Here is a 20037-nt window from a genome sequence, read left to right as displayed (position 1 = left end):
GGCCACCAGACGGATGCAGTTGATAGGAAGGGCGTAGGTTTGGAGTTTAAACAGGAGAAAGGGATGCCAGACACGGTCGTAGGCCTTTTCGAGGTCAAGGGAGACAAAAATGGCGGAGCAACGGGAATTAAGCTGGAGGGAGAGGAGATGAGTGAGGCGGAGGAGTTGGTCATCAGCAGAGAAGGAAGGTCGAAAGCCACATTGGGTGTTTGGGAGGAGGTGGTTTTGGCGGAGGTGGTGATGGATTCGCCGGGAAAGGATGGATTCCAAGAGCTTGCTGAACACCGTTGTGAGACAGATAGGACGATAGGAAGAGGCATCAGATGGAGGCTTGTTGGGTTTGGAGAACATCAGGATACGGGAGGTTTTCCACAAGTCGGGATAGAAGACAGTGGCAAGGATGACATTGTAGAGGGTGGCAAGGAGTGAAAGGAAGGAGGGAGGGCAGTGTTTGAGGCGGCGGTAGGTAACGCAGTCGTGGCTGGGAGCAGTGTTGCGTTTAGTGCGGAGTGTGAGGCTGATGTCCTGTGTAGTGATGGGAGTGTTAAGTTCAGATGGTGGTGTGTGGCCCAAGTACTGGACGCTAGGAGCAAGGGGAGGAACAGGGGTATTCGTACGGTCCATGACGTCAGGAAAGAGGGAATAATCAAAATGGGGATCATCTGGGATGGAGAAAACATCGGAGAGGTGAGAGGCAAAGTGGTTGGCCTTACTGAGGTTGTCAGGAAAGGGACAGTCATTAAGAAGGATAGGGTACTGGGGGGTGGGGCGGTTCCCAGTAAGGCGGTGGAAAGCAGACCAATACTTGGAAGAGTTTATGGGGAGCGTGGTGTTGAGTTGTGTACATGTCTGGCGCCAGGCACGGCGTTTCTTCGCAGTAAGCAGGTTGCGGATGTGTCGTTGTAATTGCCGGTGGCGGGTAAGTATATCCCGGTCACGAGTGCGGAGAAAAGAGTGGTAGAGGCGCCTTCCACATGCCACTGGACGTGTTTTAAGATCATTTCGTTCGCTTTCTACATGAGTGTATGCATTATTTTTCAGCCTACCCTCGTATATTGTTCTTTGGATTACAATATGTGGTGGCTCCTTCAGTCAGCTGGCGGGGGACGAGGCAAGAGATTATTTTGGGGAGTGGGAGGAGGAAGGGGAGAGAGATTGCGCTATGTCGAGCCCGCAGCCAGAGTTAAATTTGGCGTCTCGTCATGATGGCATGCGCCAGATGGCGGGCTGCGCGCGCACGTGATCGCAGCGAGTGCTGTAGGGCCGGGGTGCAAGGAAAAGTCGAGGATGAAGTCAGTGGACAACCAGGAATTGGATGCCTTTTCCAAAAGTGGTGCGCCCAGAAGCCGAGTTCGGAACTTCGCTAGTAGTCGGCGTGAGGCGTGGCCACTGTGTGAACGCAAGCAGCCATGTGGGGCAGGTGGTGTCTTTTCCTGCACGAGAGGATGGTGATTCCAGCAAAGACACAGAATGGAGCTACCAGATTAGCAGCGTCCGATATTTTGGTTGGCTGAGTGATGTTGCATTGCGTACCGTACAGAGTACAGGCTGCGCATTCAATGTCACGAATTATCAGAATGTCGGCTGAGTGATGTAGCATTGCGTATGCTACAGAGCACAGGTTGTGGATTCAGTGTGAAGAATTGTCGGTAATGTTCCTCACGAAAGGTTCGTGCGTGCAGTGTGGTGTGCTGAGGTCATACTTTGTTGGTGCGCTGAGTGTGTGGCAGTTTCCACTAAGCGAAAACCGTATTGATATTGTTAATTTTACGCTGTGAGCGTGATGGACTTTTTAAATGCTGTTCATAAAATAATTTGTTACTTCTGTGCTGTGAGCTAGATTGATTACTTCTTAAGTAATAGAACCCAGTAAGTTGTCCTCGATGGTTAGTATTCATTGGTGGTGAGGGTATAATCTGGAGTGCCCCAGGGAAGTGTGGTGTTTTCTATGTACATAAATGATCTTTTGGATAGGGTGGATAGCATTGTGCGGCTGTTTGCTGATGATGCTGTGGTGTACGGGAAGGTGTCGTCGTTGAGTGACTGTAGGAGGATACAAGATGACTTGGACAGGATTTGTGATTGGTGTAAAGAATGGCAGCTAACTCTAAATATAGATAAATGTAAATTAATGCAGATGAATAGGAAAAAGAATCCTGTAATGTTTGAATACTCCATTAGTAGTGTAGCACTTGACACAGTCACGTCGATTAAATATTTGGGCGTAACAGTGCAGAGCGATATGAAGTGGGACAAGCATGTAATGGCAGCTGTGGGGAAGGCGGGTAGTCGTCTACGGTTCATTGGTAGAATTATGGGAAGATGTGGTTCATCTGTGAAGGAGACCGCTTATAAAACACTAATACGACCTATTCTTGAGTACTGCTCGAGCGTTTGGGATCCCTATCAGGTCTGATTGAAGGAGGACACAGAAGCAATTCAGAGGCGGGCTGCTAGATTTGTTACTGGTAGGTTTGATGATCACGAGAGTGTTACGGAAATGCTTCAGGAACTCGAGCGGGAGTCTCTAGAGGAAAGGAGGCGCCCTTTTCGTGAATCGCTACTGAGGAAATTTAGAGAACCAGCATTTGAAGCTGACTGCAGTAAAATTTTATTGCCGTCAACTTACATTTCGCGGAAAGACCACAAAGATAAGAGAGATTAGGGCTCGTACAGAGGCATATAGGTAGTCATTTTTCCCTCGTTCTGTTTGGGAGTGGAACAGGGAGAAAAGATGCTAGTTGTGGAACGAGGTACCCTCCGCCACGCACCATATGGTGGATGCGGAGTATGTATGTAGATGTAGATGTAGATTTTGTATGTGCTTGTGTGCACAAAATTGAAATTGTGAAATTTGCGTTGGTAGAACTGTTGTGATCAATTATTCAAAACGACAGTCACAATCGCATTATTTATTTTGCCGCCAACCGGTTTCAACCTGCGATGGGATCATCTTCAGGACAGTTTACACCATTTGGTCGCTCGCTGCATTCGTCACCCTGCCTGTGCACGGTTGGTAACTATGCCTATGCGTTGTGACTGTCATTTTGAATAATTGATTATAAGTAAACCAATCGCTGTTATCTCCACCCACTATGTTGTCTAAAACATTTAGTACTGTAGTGAGTTTGCAGTAGTGTTTCCTTGGTAAGCAACCGGCTATGACAGTGCTCGCAGACCTAGATTTAGTTGACCGCTAATGTCAGTAATCCCTAATTAAGTCAGAGAATTGTGTCTTTTTGCGTGTTCTGTGTGCTTATTTCTCGAAGTTATTTTCATTTGCCACTTTTATGTCTGTGGCCAAAGGGATACATGCATGTGTGTGTGTGTGTGTGTGTGTGTGTGTGTGTGTGTGTGTGTTACATATGTACAACACTTGCTGTTGGTCCAAATTTTTTTACTGTGGCGAAGTCTGACTTAATTTTTATTATACTGTGCCGAAGGAACGTTAATTGTCATCCTCTTGTTTCAAGCCCCGCCTTCAATAGCTGTAATTGGACTACGGATTAAACACAGTTACATTATTGTCAGTAGTCAAAATGGATTGTTTACGTTTAAGAAGGTCTTTGTAAAACTGATCTCACGCCTGGAGAACCCCCAGTCCGAAAACTAGACCACACAAATCCTACGCTACCTGAATCAGGCCGCAAGTACCGTTCCCATCCTTAACGAAATAGCAATAGGTGAGTTCCGTTTTTCTTTACTGCGTCGGTATTTTACCGGTATATCACGACAAGAGTATCCATTACGACTGGTGAATCTGAAGAGTATTCAGAGATTTCGAGATTGTTGATTCATAAGCTGGATTGGAATACTGCTTCAGCCTAATCCTGTTGTTCGAGATTTAACTTCGTGCTTTCGGCGGCAGAGCAGTCTAATTAAAATGATTTGTAATCGGCTCTTTCCTACTTAACTTTCATTACCAGCCTGAATGCTCATTTCATTACTAAATTTACGTCGTGAGCTACGCGCTGCTGTGTCTTAGGTTAATGCTTCCTGCTGTGAAATTAATATTAACTACCATACGATCTAATTTACGTGGTTTAACTTAAATAATTTATAGGGCGACTCTCCTCCGAGTCTCCAGTTGTATCTGTATTCGTTTTTCTAGCTGAAGAGAGACTTACTTTTCACAATTTTGAAACTGAATTTGATTTCCAGACAAAACGTTTAATATCGTTATAGGACTGGTTTTTTCTGCAACATATGAGCAGTATAATTTCACAATAGCTGTTAGTTTGTGTTACACTGTTATATCAGTAGGGTATACATATGATAAACGGCCACAATAAAGAAGACTGTTACTTTCAGTGACATGACGTCATTCGCATGCGTTACATGATAGTACTGAATTGATGTCTTCCATCACTGGCAGTTATATATGTGCAACATTCGTTCTGAGCGGTGGTTAAACTCACGAAAAAGCTACTTTTACGTTTAAGAGAACATCTGTTAAGCTTCACTTTTATCGATTGTAAACGTCTTAAACTAAAGCGTATCTTAACTACCTACCCTTTCCTGAACACTTTCTTTATTTTACCTGTAATAATTTCTACCGCACAATCGGAAGACCACAGAATTTAAAACACTACTGGAGAACTCGTGCCAGATTTAATCAAAATTAGCTGGATATCTAATTCCAGTAAAGAATTTCCCACACAATGAATTATCAATGCACATGCTACTAAAACTTCGCGGTATATTAAAAACCTATGCGGAACTTTGTTCTTCGCGGACTTGGCTTACATCGAAAGTGCCACTTAGGTCGCTTCACAGTCCGCGTCAGTTTCAGTCGGCCAGTATCTTATCATTCTTTACGCATTCACAGTCTCCAGCATTTTAGGTGAACTAGCACTGATAATCAGTTTACGAATACACTGAAAAGAATAAAAAAATTAGTTGTCGTGGTGATAAAATAATAAGACTACGTGTGAGTCGTGCGTTGTTCGCGCTCGTGCCATCTCTTATTTTACATCATGTTTTTTTCGTGTTGCCACCTCGTTATGTTAGTTTCAATTTCTGTTGTCACTGAGTTGCTGCTTTGTCTGCCCGTCAGCGGCAGCCGCAGTGCCTATTGATATAGCCCTCGGGTGTTATCTTTGCTGCTCTGCTATTACTCCCCGGTTGTCGTCTGTCGTGGAGTCAGTTGGAACGTGCCAAGAAGGCAGTTCGGACCTGCCAGTCGTGGAGTTGGAATGCGGCACTAGTTCTGTCGGGTTGGAGCAACAGTGAGGCCTGGATGTTCCTGGCTCGCCTGACCATTGCCGCCACGCATCACTTGAGCCGGGGACGGTTTTCCTGGATCGTCGGTCGGTCGTCCTACTGGATTGCGTGAATTGGCTCTCCGATCGTTTATGGGTTGACTATGTGTGTGCATCGACTCCCGATTTGTGTTCGTGATTGCACAGCCACTGCTGAGTGTCGATCAAGTCTTCGTGGAAGTGTTTGTGAAACTGCGAGTGTAGTTGATGTCATTTCCACTGACAACTTGTTTCAAATTTTGTCGACGTACTGGCAGTGAGTCGGTCGGTTGGAGCGGATCAGCAAGCAAGTGTCCACGCGGTGCAGTCGGCCGAGCCTGTTGGCGGTCTCTATGCAGCGTCGAAGCGTGTGGGACCTGTTGCGAGTGCTACGAGGTTCGTGGCTCACCGACCCAGGACATGAAAGTTGAGTGGCGATTTAATTACCGAAGCCACGTCTGTTCACGTTCTCCCCTTGGTGGGTGGTTCGCTGTTGGCGGTATTCCTGGAAGCAACAGCGAGTCTTCGAGTTGGTCAAGATTTAGCCGCCATGTGGTGGAATTATCTGTATTTGTCGGTTGGAAATTCAAGTGCACCAGCGGAATTTTCTGACTTGTGGCCGTTAGTGCTCCGGTTACCTGCCCTGGTCGCTGACGTAAATTCACGCAGTGTCCTTGTCTCACCTGTTGTAGCTGTCCAACATGGTGTGTAGTTTTTGACAGCTTAATGTATTTTTGGTTGTGGGTGGCTATGTATGTAACGTTTTGGCTTTGGGATTCTCGTATACTGGTCGGTGGTTAACAAGTCGTCTTGTCAGTGGGTCCCTGACCGTCTCTTGGTTGTGTTGCTTGCGGATCGAGTATAGCTGGGCCGACTTCTTGTCTCACCTAAGCGAACGTAAGATATCAAGGGCAGACCGAGCCCGCTGGAAACTTCTGAGCGCTGTTCCCTATACTGCCTTTCTTGTTGGCGTTTAAATGTGTATTTTTAATGGCTAGTAGCCGATGAATGGAATTTGTATGCTTGTAATTGTGTTTTTAAAATCAAAGGCTGTCAGCTCTTTTCAAAGTAAGTCTTACATTGTCTGAAGAGAAAGCTTGGGCCTTCTGCCTGTTGAAAATTTATCGCAGTAGTATTGTCCACAAAACGATGGGCCTTCAGCCGCAAAAATTTTGAATTCTTACTTATCAAGACTTACATCACTTGGGGTTAAATACAAAGCTAAAAGCTTTGGGCCTTCTGCCTTGGAAAATTGGTTGCAGTTTTTTTATTTTTAAACAAAAGCCTTCAGTCGTCTTGGAGTAACGTTTATTATTGGCCATAAAGCTTGGGAATTCTACATCTACATCTACATTTATACGCCGCAAGCCACCCAACGGTGTGTGGCGGAGTGCGCTTTATGTGCCACTGTCATTACCTCCCTTTCCTGCTCCAGTCGCGTATGGTTCACCGGAAGAACGACTGCCGGAAAGCCTCCGTGCACGCTGGAATCTCACTAATTTTACATTCGTGATGGCTCTGAGCACTATGGGACTTAACTTCTGAGGTCATCAGTCCCCTAGAACTTAGAACTACTTAAACCTAACTAACCTATCACACACAACCATGCACGAGGCAGGATTCGAACCTGCGACCGCAGCGGTCACGTGGTTCCAGGCTATAGCGCCTAGAACCACTCGGCCACTCCGGCCGGCCTTCGTGATATCCTCGGGAGGTATAAGTAGGAGGAAGCCATATATTCGATACCTCATCGAGAAACGCACCCTCTCGAAACCCGGACAGCAAGCTACACCGCGATCCAGTGCACATCTCTTGCAGAGTCTGCCACTTGAGTTTGCTAAACATCTCCGTAACGCTATCACGCTTACCAAATAACCCTGTGACGAAACGCGCCGCTCATCTTTCGAGCTTCTCTATCCCCTCTGTCAACCCGACCTGTTACAGATCCCACACTGATGAGCAATACTCAAGTATACGTCGAACGAGTGTTTTGTAAGCCACCTCCTTTGTTGATGGATTACATTTTCTAACGACTCTCCCAATGAATCTCAACCTGGCACTCGCCTTACCAACAATTAATTTTATATGATCATTCCATTTCAAATAGTTCCGCACGCATACTCGCCGATATTTTACAGAAGTAACTGCTACCAGTGTCTGTTCTGCTATCATATAATCATACAATAAAGGATGCTTATTTCTATGTATTCGCAATACATTACATTTGTCTATGTTAAGGGTCAGTTGCCCTTCCGTGCACTATGTGCCTATCCGCTTCAGATCTTCTTGCATTTCGCTGCAATTTTCTAATGCTGCAACTTCTCCGTATACTACAGCATCAGCCGCAAAAAGCCGCATGGAACTTGCGACCCTATCTACTAGGTCATTTATTTATATACATATTGTGAAAAGCAATGGTCCCTTAACACTCCCCTGTGGCACGCCAGTCTATAGACGTCTCTCCATTGAGAACAACATGCTGTGTTTGCTAAAAACTCTTTAATCCAGCCACAAGCTGGTCTGATATTCCGTAGGCTCTTACTTTATCAGGCGACAGTGCGGAACTGTATTGAACGCCTTCCGGAAGTCAAGGAAAATGGCATCTACCTGGGAGCCTGTATCTAATATTATCTGGGTCTCATGAACAAATAAAGCGAGTTGGGTCTCACAGATCGCTGTTTCCGGAATCCATGTTGATTCCTACAGAGTAGATTCTGGGTTTCCAGAAATGACACGATACGCGAGCAGAAAACATGTTCTAAAATTCTACAACAGATCGATGTCAGAGATATAGGTCTATAGTTTTGCGCATCTGCTCGACGACTCTTCTTGAAGACTGGGGCTACCTGTGCTCTTTTCCAATCATTTGGAACCTTCCGTTACTCTAGAGACTTGCGGTACACGGCTGTCAGAAGGGGGGAAAGTTCTTTCGTGTACTCTGCCAATTGAAACGATATTGTAGTTAGGTTGTTATAAATTTTTCGGCGTTCACGCGCTTTTAAAAAACTTAATCTATCTGACTAGTCAAGTCTTACATCGCTTGGCCTTAAATACTATTTAAGGTTAACTCCTAGAGCCTTCTGTCTAAAAAAAAATTTGTATTTAATTCAAGGGCTTTCAGCCGTTTTGGAATTAAAGACGTTTTCTGTCGATACCTTCCACAATTCCTACTACTCGTCCTGTCCTGCTGGTTTAGCAGAGCGCCTCAACGCCTACAGTGTAGGCACAGCACGAGATTAACTAACACATGAGTAAACTGGGGGCGCCTGACGCGGATGGAAAATTTGTATGTGCAGCAGAGATAGGGACTTTGACAAAAGTATATTGTTATAGTCTGGTACCTGGGAAACAGAATATCGTAAGTAACGAAGTTGATTAGATGTTCGACTGCTACTGTCGTGAGGTGAGCATAAACTGAGTTGACGAAAGTCCTTTTTCCCGGCGCTGTGCAGCAACTCGACGCGGCACGGACTCAACAAGGCGTTGGAAGTCCCCTGCAAAAACATTGAGCCATGCTGCTTCTATAGCCGTCCATAATTGCGAAAGTGTTGTCGTTGCAGTATTTTGTGCACGAACTGACGTTTCGATAATGTCCCATTAACTTTCGATGGGATTAATGTCGGCCAATCTGGATGGCCATATCATTCGCTCGAACTCCCCAAAATGTCCTTCGAACCAGTCACGAACAACTTGTGGCCTGGTGCCATGGCACATCGATGTTTGAACGGCTGAAAATGGTCTCCATGTAGCCGAACATAATAATTTCCAGTCAATGATCGGCTCAGTTGGACCAGATGACCCAACCCTTTCCACGTAAACACATCCCACACCATTATGGAACCACCACCAGTATGAGCAGTGACTTGTTGACAACTCGAGCCCACGGCTTCGTATTGTCTGCGCCATGCTCGAAACCTACCATCAGCTCTTACCAACTGAAATCACGACTCATCTGACCAGGTAACTGTTTTGCATTCGTCTAATGACCAACCGATATGGTCACTTTTGTGGACTGGCAAGACAGCCAATCCACGAGGACGGGAGGCCGAAGGGCACGCGTTTAAGCTCACGCAGGCTGGCGTGAGGTCTGGAACAGTTAAAGGAGTTGAGTCTAGTAAAAAAAGTACGTAGCTTCTGGAATACTTAACTTTAATCCATAATTGGTGAACATCGGTCTGACGATACATGCATTACAAGATAAATAGCAAATGATAATGGCGCTAGGTCGTAGCTCAAGGCTATGCTAACTATCGTCTCGGCAAATGAGAGCGTAATTTGTGATTGAACCATCGCTAGTAAAGTCGGCTGTACAACTGGGGCGAGTGCTAGGAAGTCTCTCTAGACCTGCCGTGTGGCGGCGCTCGGTCTGCAATCACTGATAGTGGCGACACGCGGGTCCGACGTATACTAGCAGACCGCGGCCGATTTAAAGGCTACCACCCAGCAAGTGTGGTGTCTGGCGGTGACACCACAGTCACGATCCTAGGAGAGGCGCTGCAGGCGATGTCTTAATATTAGCAAAGGCACTCGCGTCGGTCGTCTGTGGCCATAGCCCATTATCGCCAAATTTCACCGCACAGTGCTAACGGATACGTTCGTCGTACGTCCTACAGTGATTCCTGCGGCGATTTCACGCAATGTTGCTTGTTTGTTAGCACTGGCAGCTCTACGCAAACGGCGCTGATTTCATCGTTATGTGAAGGTAGTCGGCCACTGAGTTGTCTGTGGTGAGAAGTATTGCCTGGAATTTCACATTCTTGGCACGCTCTTGACACTGTGGAGTACTGAATTCACTAACAATTTCCGGAATAGAACATGCCGTGCCATTCCCGTCGTGCGGTCGTAATCAGGTCTGCAATCTTTCGCCTGATTACAAATGACAGCTCCGCCAATGGATTGCTCTTTCATACCCTGTGTGCGCGATGCTACCGCCATCTGTATACGTGCACATCACTGTCCCACGACTTTCCTCATCTCGGTGTACACGGAAAATGGTTTAAGGGAGGTGGCACCCATCAGCCTTAAAGTGGCAGATACGTGACGGCCTCTGTGAAAATTGCAGGCTATGTGATCCACAGGTGATCGTGTAGTGTGCGTTATCGTCAATTCGTACCATCACGCCTCATGTTGGGACCGTATGACGATAACGAAGGAATGTGGAACGTTCGTTCTCGTCGGAGCCTTCAAGCACACGTAAGTCCGCGATAAGAGTTTCTCAGACCCGGGACTCGTCTTAAACGGCGACGTGATTACCGCTCCTGCGCTCAGTGCTAGCGCTGGACGCCCAATTGCATCTGTCTCTGCTGCCGCGCCAAAGGAAGCCGCAACAACGGTCGTACGGTCGACAGTCGGGTGGTGCCCCAGACGTCACCGCACTGTCCCTGTGGGGACTTCTCTTGCTTTTCAAAAGCCTATTTCCTGATTCATGTTGCGTACTGTGGCTGTACGACTTCCACGGCCGAGAGCACAAGTTTCCCCTCAATCCGGGCGGTAGCCACATGGAGCCGTATACAAACAGTTTACACTATGTTTACACGATACACATCTTCCGAAAGACGAAAATCGAATTCCGGAAACCATTGATCGCGGTCTTGTTTTTACATGTTAAGAAATGTGTGGTATCGACTTTCGATACCACACCTGTTACGCATTGCAGTTATCGACCGCGGTCCATACTAGTATCGCAGGATCCGCGGCTTGCAACAAGTCTCTAGCGTTCGCTCGTCCACTCTTGTTCGGGACGTCAAGTAGGAAAGTAGTATAGCATTCAGCTGACAGGAAGCAATCTCTAACAAGGCTCTTAGTTAAAGTATGGCCTGTGTGATGCCTCTATAGCTCTCTGCTTGCAATTATATTCCTCCTGATTATGAAGACTACTGTACCACCAGTTAAATACAATATATTATTTTTTGCCAATGTCTTCTAATCATTTTAGTCGTTCCAGACCCAGACCATGCAGCCAGCACCTTATCGACTTCACTGACAAACCTGCTTTATAGGCAAAGAAGAGAACTGAATGTTTCTATTTAGCACTCGCCACAAGTCATTCACACTGGCGACAATTCGTTCGTCGTCATCATAACAATATGAAGCTCAGTTAAATATGGCGGCTGGAAAACAGCTGATCCAGTTTCTGAGTCTGTCAATACAATCGTTATTTCTCTGTGTTACAGGTAGACAGTTTCCTCCTCGGTCTAATATTTCTGCTTCTCTTTCACTGCACAATAAATCGATATTATCCCAAGAAAATGGTTCAAATGGCTCTGAGCACTATGGGACTTAACTTCTGAGGTCATCAGTCCCTTAGAACTTAGAACTACTTAAACCTAACTAACCTAAGGACATCAGACACATCCATGCCTGAGGCAGGATTCGAACTTGCGACCGTAGCGATCGCGCGGTTCCATAATGTAGCGCCTAGAACCGCTCGGCCACCACGGCCGGCGATATTATCCCAATATTCTTGAAACAGGACGTAACTTGACACCCTAAGTACGTTTCAAAACCGGTCGCGTTTACATGTAAGCGAATATCGATTGTGGAATTGGAAAACCGGCATCAAAAGCGGATTTCCAGAACCGATTTGGGAGTATTTAAGACCACCCGGAAGCGGTGTTGAGAAATCTGTTTTTCGAAATCCCATTTTGGGAGCCTGTAAGCTGGGTCATACGTCGCGACACTTACTGCTGTGAAAACTGTTACCGTCTGACAGCTGGTGCGACACTTGCGCCCAAAGAGGCGTGAAAGCAGCCCTAAAATTAAAGTTTGTTTTTAATTATTTTTCTAGTTAATTAGTGAATACGTTGCTACGTTTTTGCCTTCCAAGCTCTGGTAAATTATCAAGAGACATGAATGACCATGAAATACTTGTAGAAACAGCCGTATCTGCCTGATTCAGTGATATAACGTTATAACGTAAGCGTCGTGTGACTAGGGCCTCCCCTTCACCGGGTGCAACTCTTTCGATTTGGCGTCACTTCGGCCACTTGCACGTCGATGTGGATGAAATATTGATGATTAGGACAACACAGCATTCAGTCCTTGAGCGGAGAAAAATCTCCGACCCAGCCTGGAATCGAACCCGGGCCTTTACGATTGACATTTTGTCACGCTTACCACTCAGCTAACGGGGGCGGACTGACATAACGCTCGAACTTAATAATGAAAAAATACCTTCGAATATGTGTATATCTGCAACTTACTCCGCTGAAAACAAGGGAATATTCACTGACGAGGCTAAACATTTTGGCCACTGCAAACCGCGAGGTTGAATGCCTGCTGGTGGTGCTGCGGGCATGAGACACAGGAAGGAAAGAATATAAGCGGAACAAAGACGAATGGGTAGTCATTGGAGCGAAGACACTGCCGCAATGTCGGAAACCTAAGGTTCTAAGCGGTTTTGACGACGGGCGTATTGTAGTGATGCTGCAACTGGAAACGAGAATCTCTGAAACGGCGAAGCTGGTCGCCTTCTCGCATCGCAAACTGTCGTGAACACCTATGGAAGCTGCTTGAAGGATGGTGAAGTAACGAGTAGGCCGTATGGTATTGGAAGTCAACGTCTCATCAACGTAGTAGTCGGAAGATTGTAAGTAGGCTGTTTATGTTTTCTTATTGGCAACGTTACGTAGCGCTCTGTATGAAAATCACTGGCTGTGCTGTGTGCAGTCTGTGGCTGGTTTGCATTGTTGTCTGCCATTGTAGCGTTGGGCAGCTGGATGTGAACAGCACGTAGCGTTGCGCAGTTGGAGGTGAGCCGCCAGTAGTGGTGGATGAGGGGAGAGAAATGGCGGAGTTTTGAAATTTGTAAGATTGGATGTCATGAACTGCTATGTATATAATGATTTTTCAACACTATTAAGGTAAATACATTGTTTGTTCTCTATTAAAATCTTTCATTTGCTAACTATGCCTATCAGTAGTTAGTGCCTTCCGTAGTTTGAATCTTTTATTTAGATGGCAGTAGTGGCGCTCGCTGTGTTGCAGTAGTTCGAGTAACAAAGATTTTTGTGAGGTAAGTGATTTGTGAAAGGTATAGGTTAATGTTAGTCAGGGCCATTCTTTTGTAGGAATTATTGAAAGTCAGATTGCGTTGCGCTAAAAATATTGGGTGTTAGTTTAAGCACAGTCATGTATAAATGTTCAAAGGGGACGTTTCAAGATCGCCCGTTCTGTAATCCAGGATGGGCAGCGATATGTGACAGATCGGACAATTCAGTACAATGCTGGTGCGGACAAGTGTTTCACAGCACATAGTACAAACGTTAGTGTTGAACATGGAGCTCCAAAACACACGACCCCTATGTGTTCCCTTGCTCACCCAACGACATAGCCAGTCACGATTGCAGTGGACTCAACACCACTGAGCTTCCACTGTGGATCAATAGACACGTGTCGCCTGTCGAATGAATCGCATTTCTTGTTGCACCAGATCGATGGTTGTATCCTTGCACACTGCCATCCAGGCGAATGGCTGCTTGAAAACGTGCAACGTGCCACAAATGCAGGCCGATGAGGGCAGAATTATGCTATTGGGTACAATGAATTCGGCGTCTACGGGACTTTTGGCAGTACTCGAAGATACCAAGAGAGCAATGAAGTACGTGGACATAATTGCAGACCATCTGCAGCCCTTCATGGTAGAAGTCTTCTCTGATGGCGATGACATCTTCCAACAGGATAACTCTTTTCGACACAGGGTCGGAACTGTGCTGCGGTGTGATAGTGAAATCACATTGATGCCTTTGGCAACAAATAGCCGACCGCTATGACCGAGCGGTTCTAGTCGCTTCAGTCCGGAACCGCGCTACTGCTAGGGTCGCAGGTTCGAATCCTGCCTCGGACATGGATGTGTGTGATGTCCTTAGGTTAGTTAGGTTTAAGTAGTTCTAGATCTAGGGGACTGATGATCTCAGATGTTAAATCCCATAGTGCTTAGAGCCATTTAAACCATTTTTTAGAGCAACAAATACCGTTGCCGACAAACCACCTTCCCGTAATTAGCAGGAATTTAGTGATCTGTGGGTAGACATCTGCTACCACATAATCCTGGGACCTATCCAGAACTTGTAGAATCTCTGTTGTGCTGCGTTTGAAAAGCGGAACAACCCGCTATTAAACTGGTAGTCATAATGTTATAGCTCATCGGTGTAAACACACATTTCATGCATGAGAAGAATATATTTCTTTGTTGTCTGTTCTCATTATGACAGGCACTTTCCTAGACATGTAACTACTTCGTAGGGAGCCTAATATTTCGCACAGCCTTTCACTTCACTCGACTTTGATACAAAAATATTTTCGTAAATGTAATTTCTTTTGCTTCAAAAGCGTGTGTGTTGCAAATTCTTACCGTTTGTAGCTGAGATACAGTAGCAATTGTGGTTATGGTTTCTTACGTGCTGGGAAACAGTTTTATTGATTTTCTGCCTTTATTATCGCGCCTGTGTGGTTTTTCCTTAAGCTATGGTTGTAGTAGTTTATGTGTCAACGTTAAGTAATGAAGGTACTGCATTCCATACACGTTTCCTATGTTCCACATTCACTGACTTGACTGGAAGTCTAGTGAAGAAAACTTCACGTTTTGAGTAGGTATACTACCCCTTTCTGCAAAAGGTCAGGTTTTCTGCTTTTACTAGAAATCTTTCTGTTCTTAAGGGACACGACATTCCCCAATAAATATCTGTAGGATACAAGAAAAGCGTAAATAAACTATTTTGTAATGTAGTGGTTCATACTTCCTATGGTTGTTACGAAAACTAAAAATATACAAATGTGTTTTCTTCTTCTTGTTGCTGCAATTTATTGCGCTACAGACGCTCCTATTTGTAATACCCATTCTACAGACGAATATAAACAATTAGGATTCAGTTTCTCTTGCACAAGCTCTCACCGATCTCAACAGTAAAACGTCCTGGCCGCTTGGTGCGCTGCAATCGCTGTGGTATCAAAAGAGACTGACAATGAATGGCGTTGAGGAATACCCACCTGACGCTATCGATTCCATATCTGCTTGATAGTAGGCCCGTCCAGTGCAAGCTCGATGTCGTGAGACGATAAAGCCACTATCCTGCAGCCGGCCGCGGTGGTCTAGCGGTTCTAGGCGCTCAGACCGGAACCGCGGGACTGCTACGGTCGCAGGTTCGAATCCTGCCTCGGGCATGGATGTGTGTGATGTCCTTAGGTTAGTTAGGTTTAAGTAGTTCTAAGTTCTAGGGGACTGATGACCACAGATGTTAAGTCCCATAGTGCTCAGAGCCATTTGAACCACTATCCTGCAGCTGTTAAATACCGAAACGTGCTGCTGGACGTTTCTCATTCTCTCACGAGGCAGAACACCATTTTCTCCCAGACATCTAACAAATATAACGAACGAATGTAACGGTATGAAATTTTCGTTACAGGACAATTATGTACTTTTCAATGTGCTGCTGGGTTTCTCAGTGTGTGCTAGAGGTCGCCGAAGATGTCGCTGGACAAGCCGAACGCGATGCAAATGTCTTAACTATAAATACAAGTGGGACTTTCAATAAAATGCTCGAAGCAGTATGAATGACTAAAAAACGCACCGTGAAAAAAACGCGAGTTGATCAGATGTCACGTGCACATGCTATAATGTCAGTGTGGATCGCCACGTCGTTGACATTTTTGAAGTTGTCACAAGTTCGCCAATGTCGCCTCCAGCCCTCTGCCAAGTGGAACGAAGCATTGCTTTATACGAAGTATTTGGAAATTCCCGTTATAAAATGTGTGTGTGGTTTCCTAAGGGGCCAAACTGCTGAGGTCATCGGTCCCTAGACTTACACACTGCTTGAAGTAACCTAAGGACAACACACACACTCATGCCCGAGGGAGGACTCGAACCTCTGGCGGGAGGGTTCAAAATGGTTCAAATGGCTCTGAGCACTATGGGACTCAACATCTTAGGTCGTAAGTCCCCTAGAACTTAGAACTACTTAAACCTAACTAACCTAAGAACATCACACACACGCATGCCCGAGGCAGGATTCGAACCTGCGACCGTAACAGCCCCGCGGTTCCGGACTGCAGCGCCAGAACCGCACGGCCACCGCGGCCGGCCCGGCGGGAGGGGCCACCCGTTATAACCCCCTAGGAGTTGTAACGGGGAGTGAGTAATATTTTACTTATGCACTCATGCACATGTCCGGATTGGTCTATGTCATTTGAAGTATCTCTCTCACCATGTTCCAGCCTCACTCACTTGGCTGAGCTTTAGAGATGGTATGGAGTGTCGGAGGTGGTACGCATGTAGTTGTTGGCCATTCATTAATATACTATACGGTGCTGGGGGCAACATCCATTTCCCACGCAACTGCTCGTATTCTCGTTGAAGGGTTCTCTCCAACATGATGCCGCATGTCCTCTTCCAGTTCGGGTGTGTGGCGTCCCCTCGGAAAATAACAGCCACATCTGCTGACGGTGAGTGTCCACTTTCTCGAAGCTGTTGGGTAATTGTGGCGAAAAGGGTACGAGATGGAGTCGGACGTTGTGCGTGACGATCTTGATACAGTCTAGAAGCAGCTCTTCCATTACTGTGAGCATCGCCATACAGAAGGAAAATGCTAGTATATTGTGCAATTGCGTACTCAACCATGTTGCTCCAACACTCACAGAAACTCGAATCAAGTGAGAGAGGTAGGACAGACGTCAAATGACATCAGCCAGTCGGATGTAAGCAGCCTCCACCATGACTATCCTGTTGTAAATCTACCTAGCACATGTTTTCAAACGGCTGCAGCACGGAAACGGTTCTTTTCCGGACATGCATTCACGTTCACTCCCCTCTAAAAATCCTAGAAATATGTTATGGGAATTTCCGAACGCCCTGCATACTGCTGCATATAAATGACTGTAAATGACATTATCCATTTTTATGATAAAGAACATGTCCTGCAGTTTTGGCAGCATGTTCTTGGAACGTAGTTTAAAGAAACCTGTTATTCTCTTGGCATATATTTTATGCTGCCTGAGGAAATAGGCGACACGTCCGTACACAGTGCACATTTTGTACGTTTAGGTGGAGTGATTTTTTATTCTTTTTCAAATGGCTCTAAGCACTATGGGACTTAACGTTTGAGGTTCAGTCCCCTAGACTTAGAACTTATCAAACCTAACGAACCTAAGGACATCAGACACATCCGCGCCCAAGGCAGGATTCGAACCTGCGACCGTAGCAGCAGCGCGGTTCCGGACTGAAGGTGATTTTTGAAACAAATGTTTTCCTCCATAGGGTTCATAAAGTACTTTTTCATCCTTAAGTCCGTACTAGCAGTCACAAAGTACTAGTGACTGTTTCGACAAATGTGAATGGAAAAATGACAGAAAAAACGTCCTCAGATGTTCTTTCGCCATCTTTCCTCTGAACTTGCACCTGTGAGGACATTTATTTGGAGGGCAGAGTTTTCCTGTTTTAACAAGTTTCTTGTGCTGGCAATTTTCGCAGCTGCTGAGTATAAATTATGTAAGTAGCCTGTTTATATGTTTGTATGTTGGCAGCGCTATAGTCTGTGTTAATATCTCTTGAGAGCGCTCTGCACCCTCGGTAAGAGACTCTGTGGTTGGACGGACTAGCAGTTAGCCGTTGGCGAGCGGTCGGCTTGGACATGTGTCCTTCGTGGAGACTCGGTGTTGGTGGGACATGCACTGTAAAATGAGGATGGACGTAGTTGGTAATGTTTGGGTAGTGGAATTATTGATAACTACATAATTTTTGGAAGTGGATGTCACATGAATAAGGTAAAATCTTCTAAATACATCGAAACTTCGTGACAGATTAAAACTGTGTGCCGGACCGAGACTCGAACTCGGGACCTTTGCCTTTCGCGGGCAAGTGCTCTAGAGCACAAGTGGTAGAACACTTGCCCGCGAAAGGCAAAAGTCGCGAGTTCGAGTCTCGGTCTGGCACACAGTTTTAATCTGCCAGGAAGTTTCATATCAGCGCACACTCCGCTGCAGCGTGAAATGCTCATTCTTCTAAATACATTGTTTGCTCTTCAACAAATCTTTTTTTCTTTTTTTTTTGGTACACGATCGCCAGGTGAAACTTCTTAGTGTTTACTTATTTTTATCACTTCAACACTGACAGGTTTGTACTTTTTCTTTGGGTCACTGTTTTCAACGTTTGTGTGTATACTGTCATTCGTTTCTGCAAGTGGTGCCAACTTTCACAGGTGTGTATGTGGTTCTTAATTTTTATTTTTATATAATTTTTATAATATTTTTTTACATACATTTATATTCTTGGGAGAAAAATGGGATTTGCGATCACCTGTTTGGATTAATGTCTGTTATATGATCAGTGTAAACAGCGAGTAGTTACTCATATTCTCTTGGTCATTTGGTAGCATCTTCCTTTCAGCCTTTGTTTTGTATATGTGGTAATTTTCTTGTAAGGCTAGCTGTCTTTCATTATTTATTCTATTTTCATGTCTTTTTCTCTTGTAGTAGATTAGTAATTATTTTCTCTTAACGTTCTGCAAAAGATCAGTGACTTGTCTCATATTAGCTTGCACTAATGTGTTCTTTGTACTGCATGTCGAATATTCTGCGTTTTTTTAAAGGTTACTGCCGTGTGTACCTGTCTTATCACTGACGTTCGGCCAGGAGCCGCGTATGACATCCACAGCGGCCTCGTATTTGTGACAGATACAGTGGCCTCAATGAAAGTTTTTCTTCCTTACGCGACGCTTGAATCCAAGAGTTAAGTATTTCTTTCAGACTTCTCTTTAGTTCTGAAATTATTTTCTTGATTTTCATTCTCCAGTGTACCGTGATACGATGATAGCTCAGATATTTTTATAAATCAGACGAAATGATTGTTTAGCAGACAAGCTCTGCAATAGCAGACTTCTCAGTTTAGCTAAGCTAACATTGCCTTCTACAGTCGTCTAACCGTGTGCTGACATTTCTCTTCGAAGCTGTCTATAGTTGTTTCTACGGTTTACGCAGAAAAATCTTTTTACCAGCGTTTCAAAACATTATTTAGTGTTTTTTCTTCATATTCACAAAAAAAACAATTAATTCTCATCAAACAGTCTTCAAATAGAGCAAACATACGGAAAAAACTGCTTTCCTGTTCATTCCGAACATAGGGAGGAAACTATGTGTTGCTCGTATCGTTTGCTTTCGTGACTTTAGCTAAACATTGAACCTGTAATATTTTACTCAAACAGTGATTGGTTGTCCATTGACCTGTTTGGTCATCATATTGCATGGAAAGCTAATGAGGATGGTTAGAAGTACAAACGTTCGCACGTAAATACTAAATTTTTAATCACATTTAAATGAACAGTAGCCGAATATAAGTTAGGGATGAGCGAACTGTTTACATTTAAGGGACAAGGGACTTCCATGAAATTATATTTCAAATAATCATTATAATTTTGTTCCACTGTCAGTTGTATTCTGCAATGGGCTCGTAAAGCGCTCCTTGGAGGACAGTCTTCGATGTAATGCTCGTGTACTGACGGTGTAAGAACAGATCGGTGCTGTTTTATAAATGTTTTGGAATAGGAAGTGAAATATTCACGTAACAATGTCACATCACATTAACGATAACAAGAGAATAATAAAATCATGAGAACGTAGAGTTCAGAATTAATGATTTGAAGTAAAATTCTCCTGCTTCAGCTGGCCGCTGTGGCCGAGCGGTTCTAGGCGCTTCAGTCCGGAACTGCGCTGCTGCTGTGGTCACAGGTTGTAATCCTGTCTCGGGCATGGATGTGTGCGATGTCCTTAGTTTAGTTAGGTTTAAGTAGTTCTAAGTCTAGGGGACTGA

The sequence above is a fragment of the Schistocerca serialis genome, chromosome 1 (assembly GCF_023864345.2).
Source record: "Schistocerca serialis cubense isolate TAMUIC-IGC-003099 chromosome 1, iqSchSeri2.2, whole genome shotgun sequence".
Taxonomy (NCBI): Eukaryota; Metazoa; Arthropoda; class Insecta; order Orthoptera; family Acrididae; genus Schistocerca; species Schistocerca serialis.
Note: the sequence above shows the minus strand (reverse complement) of the source record.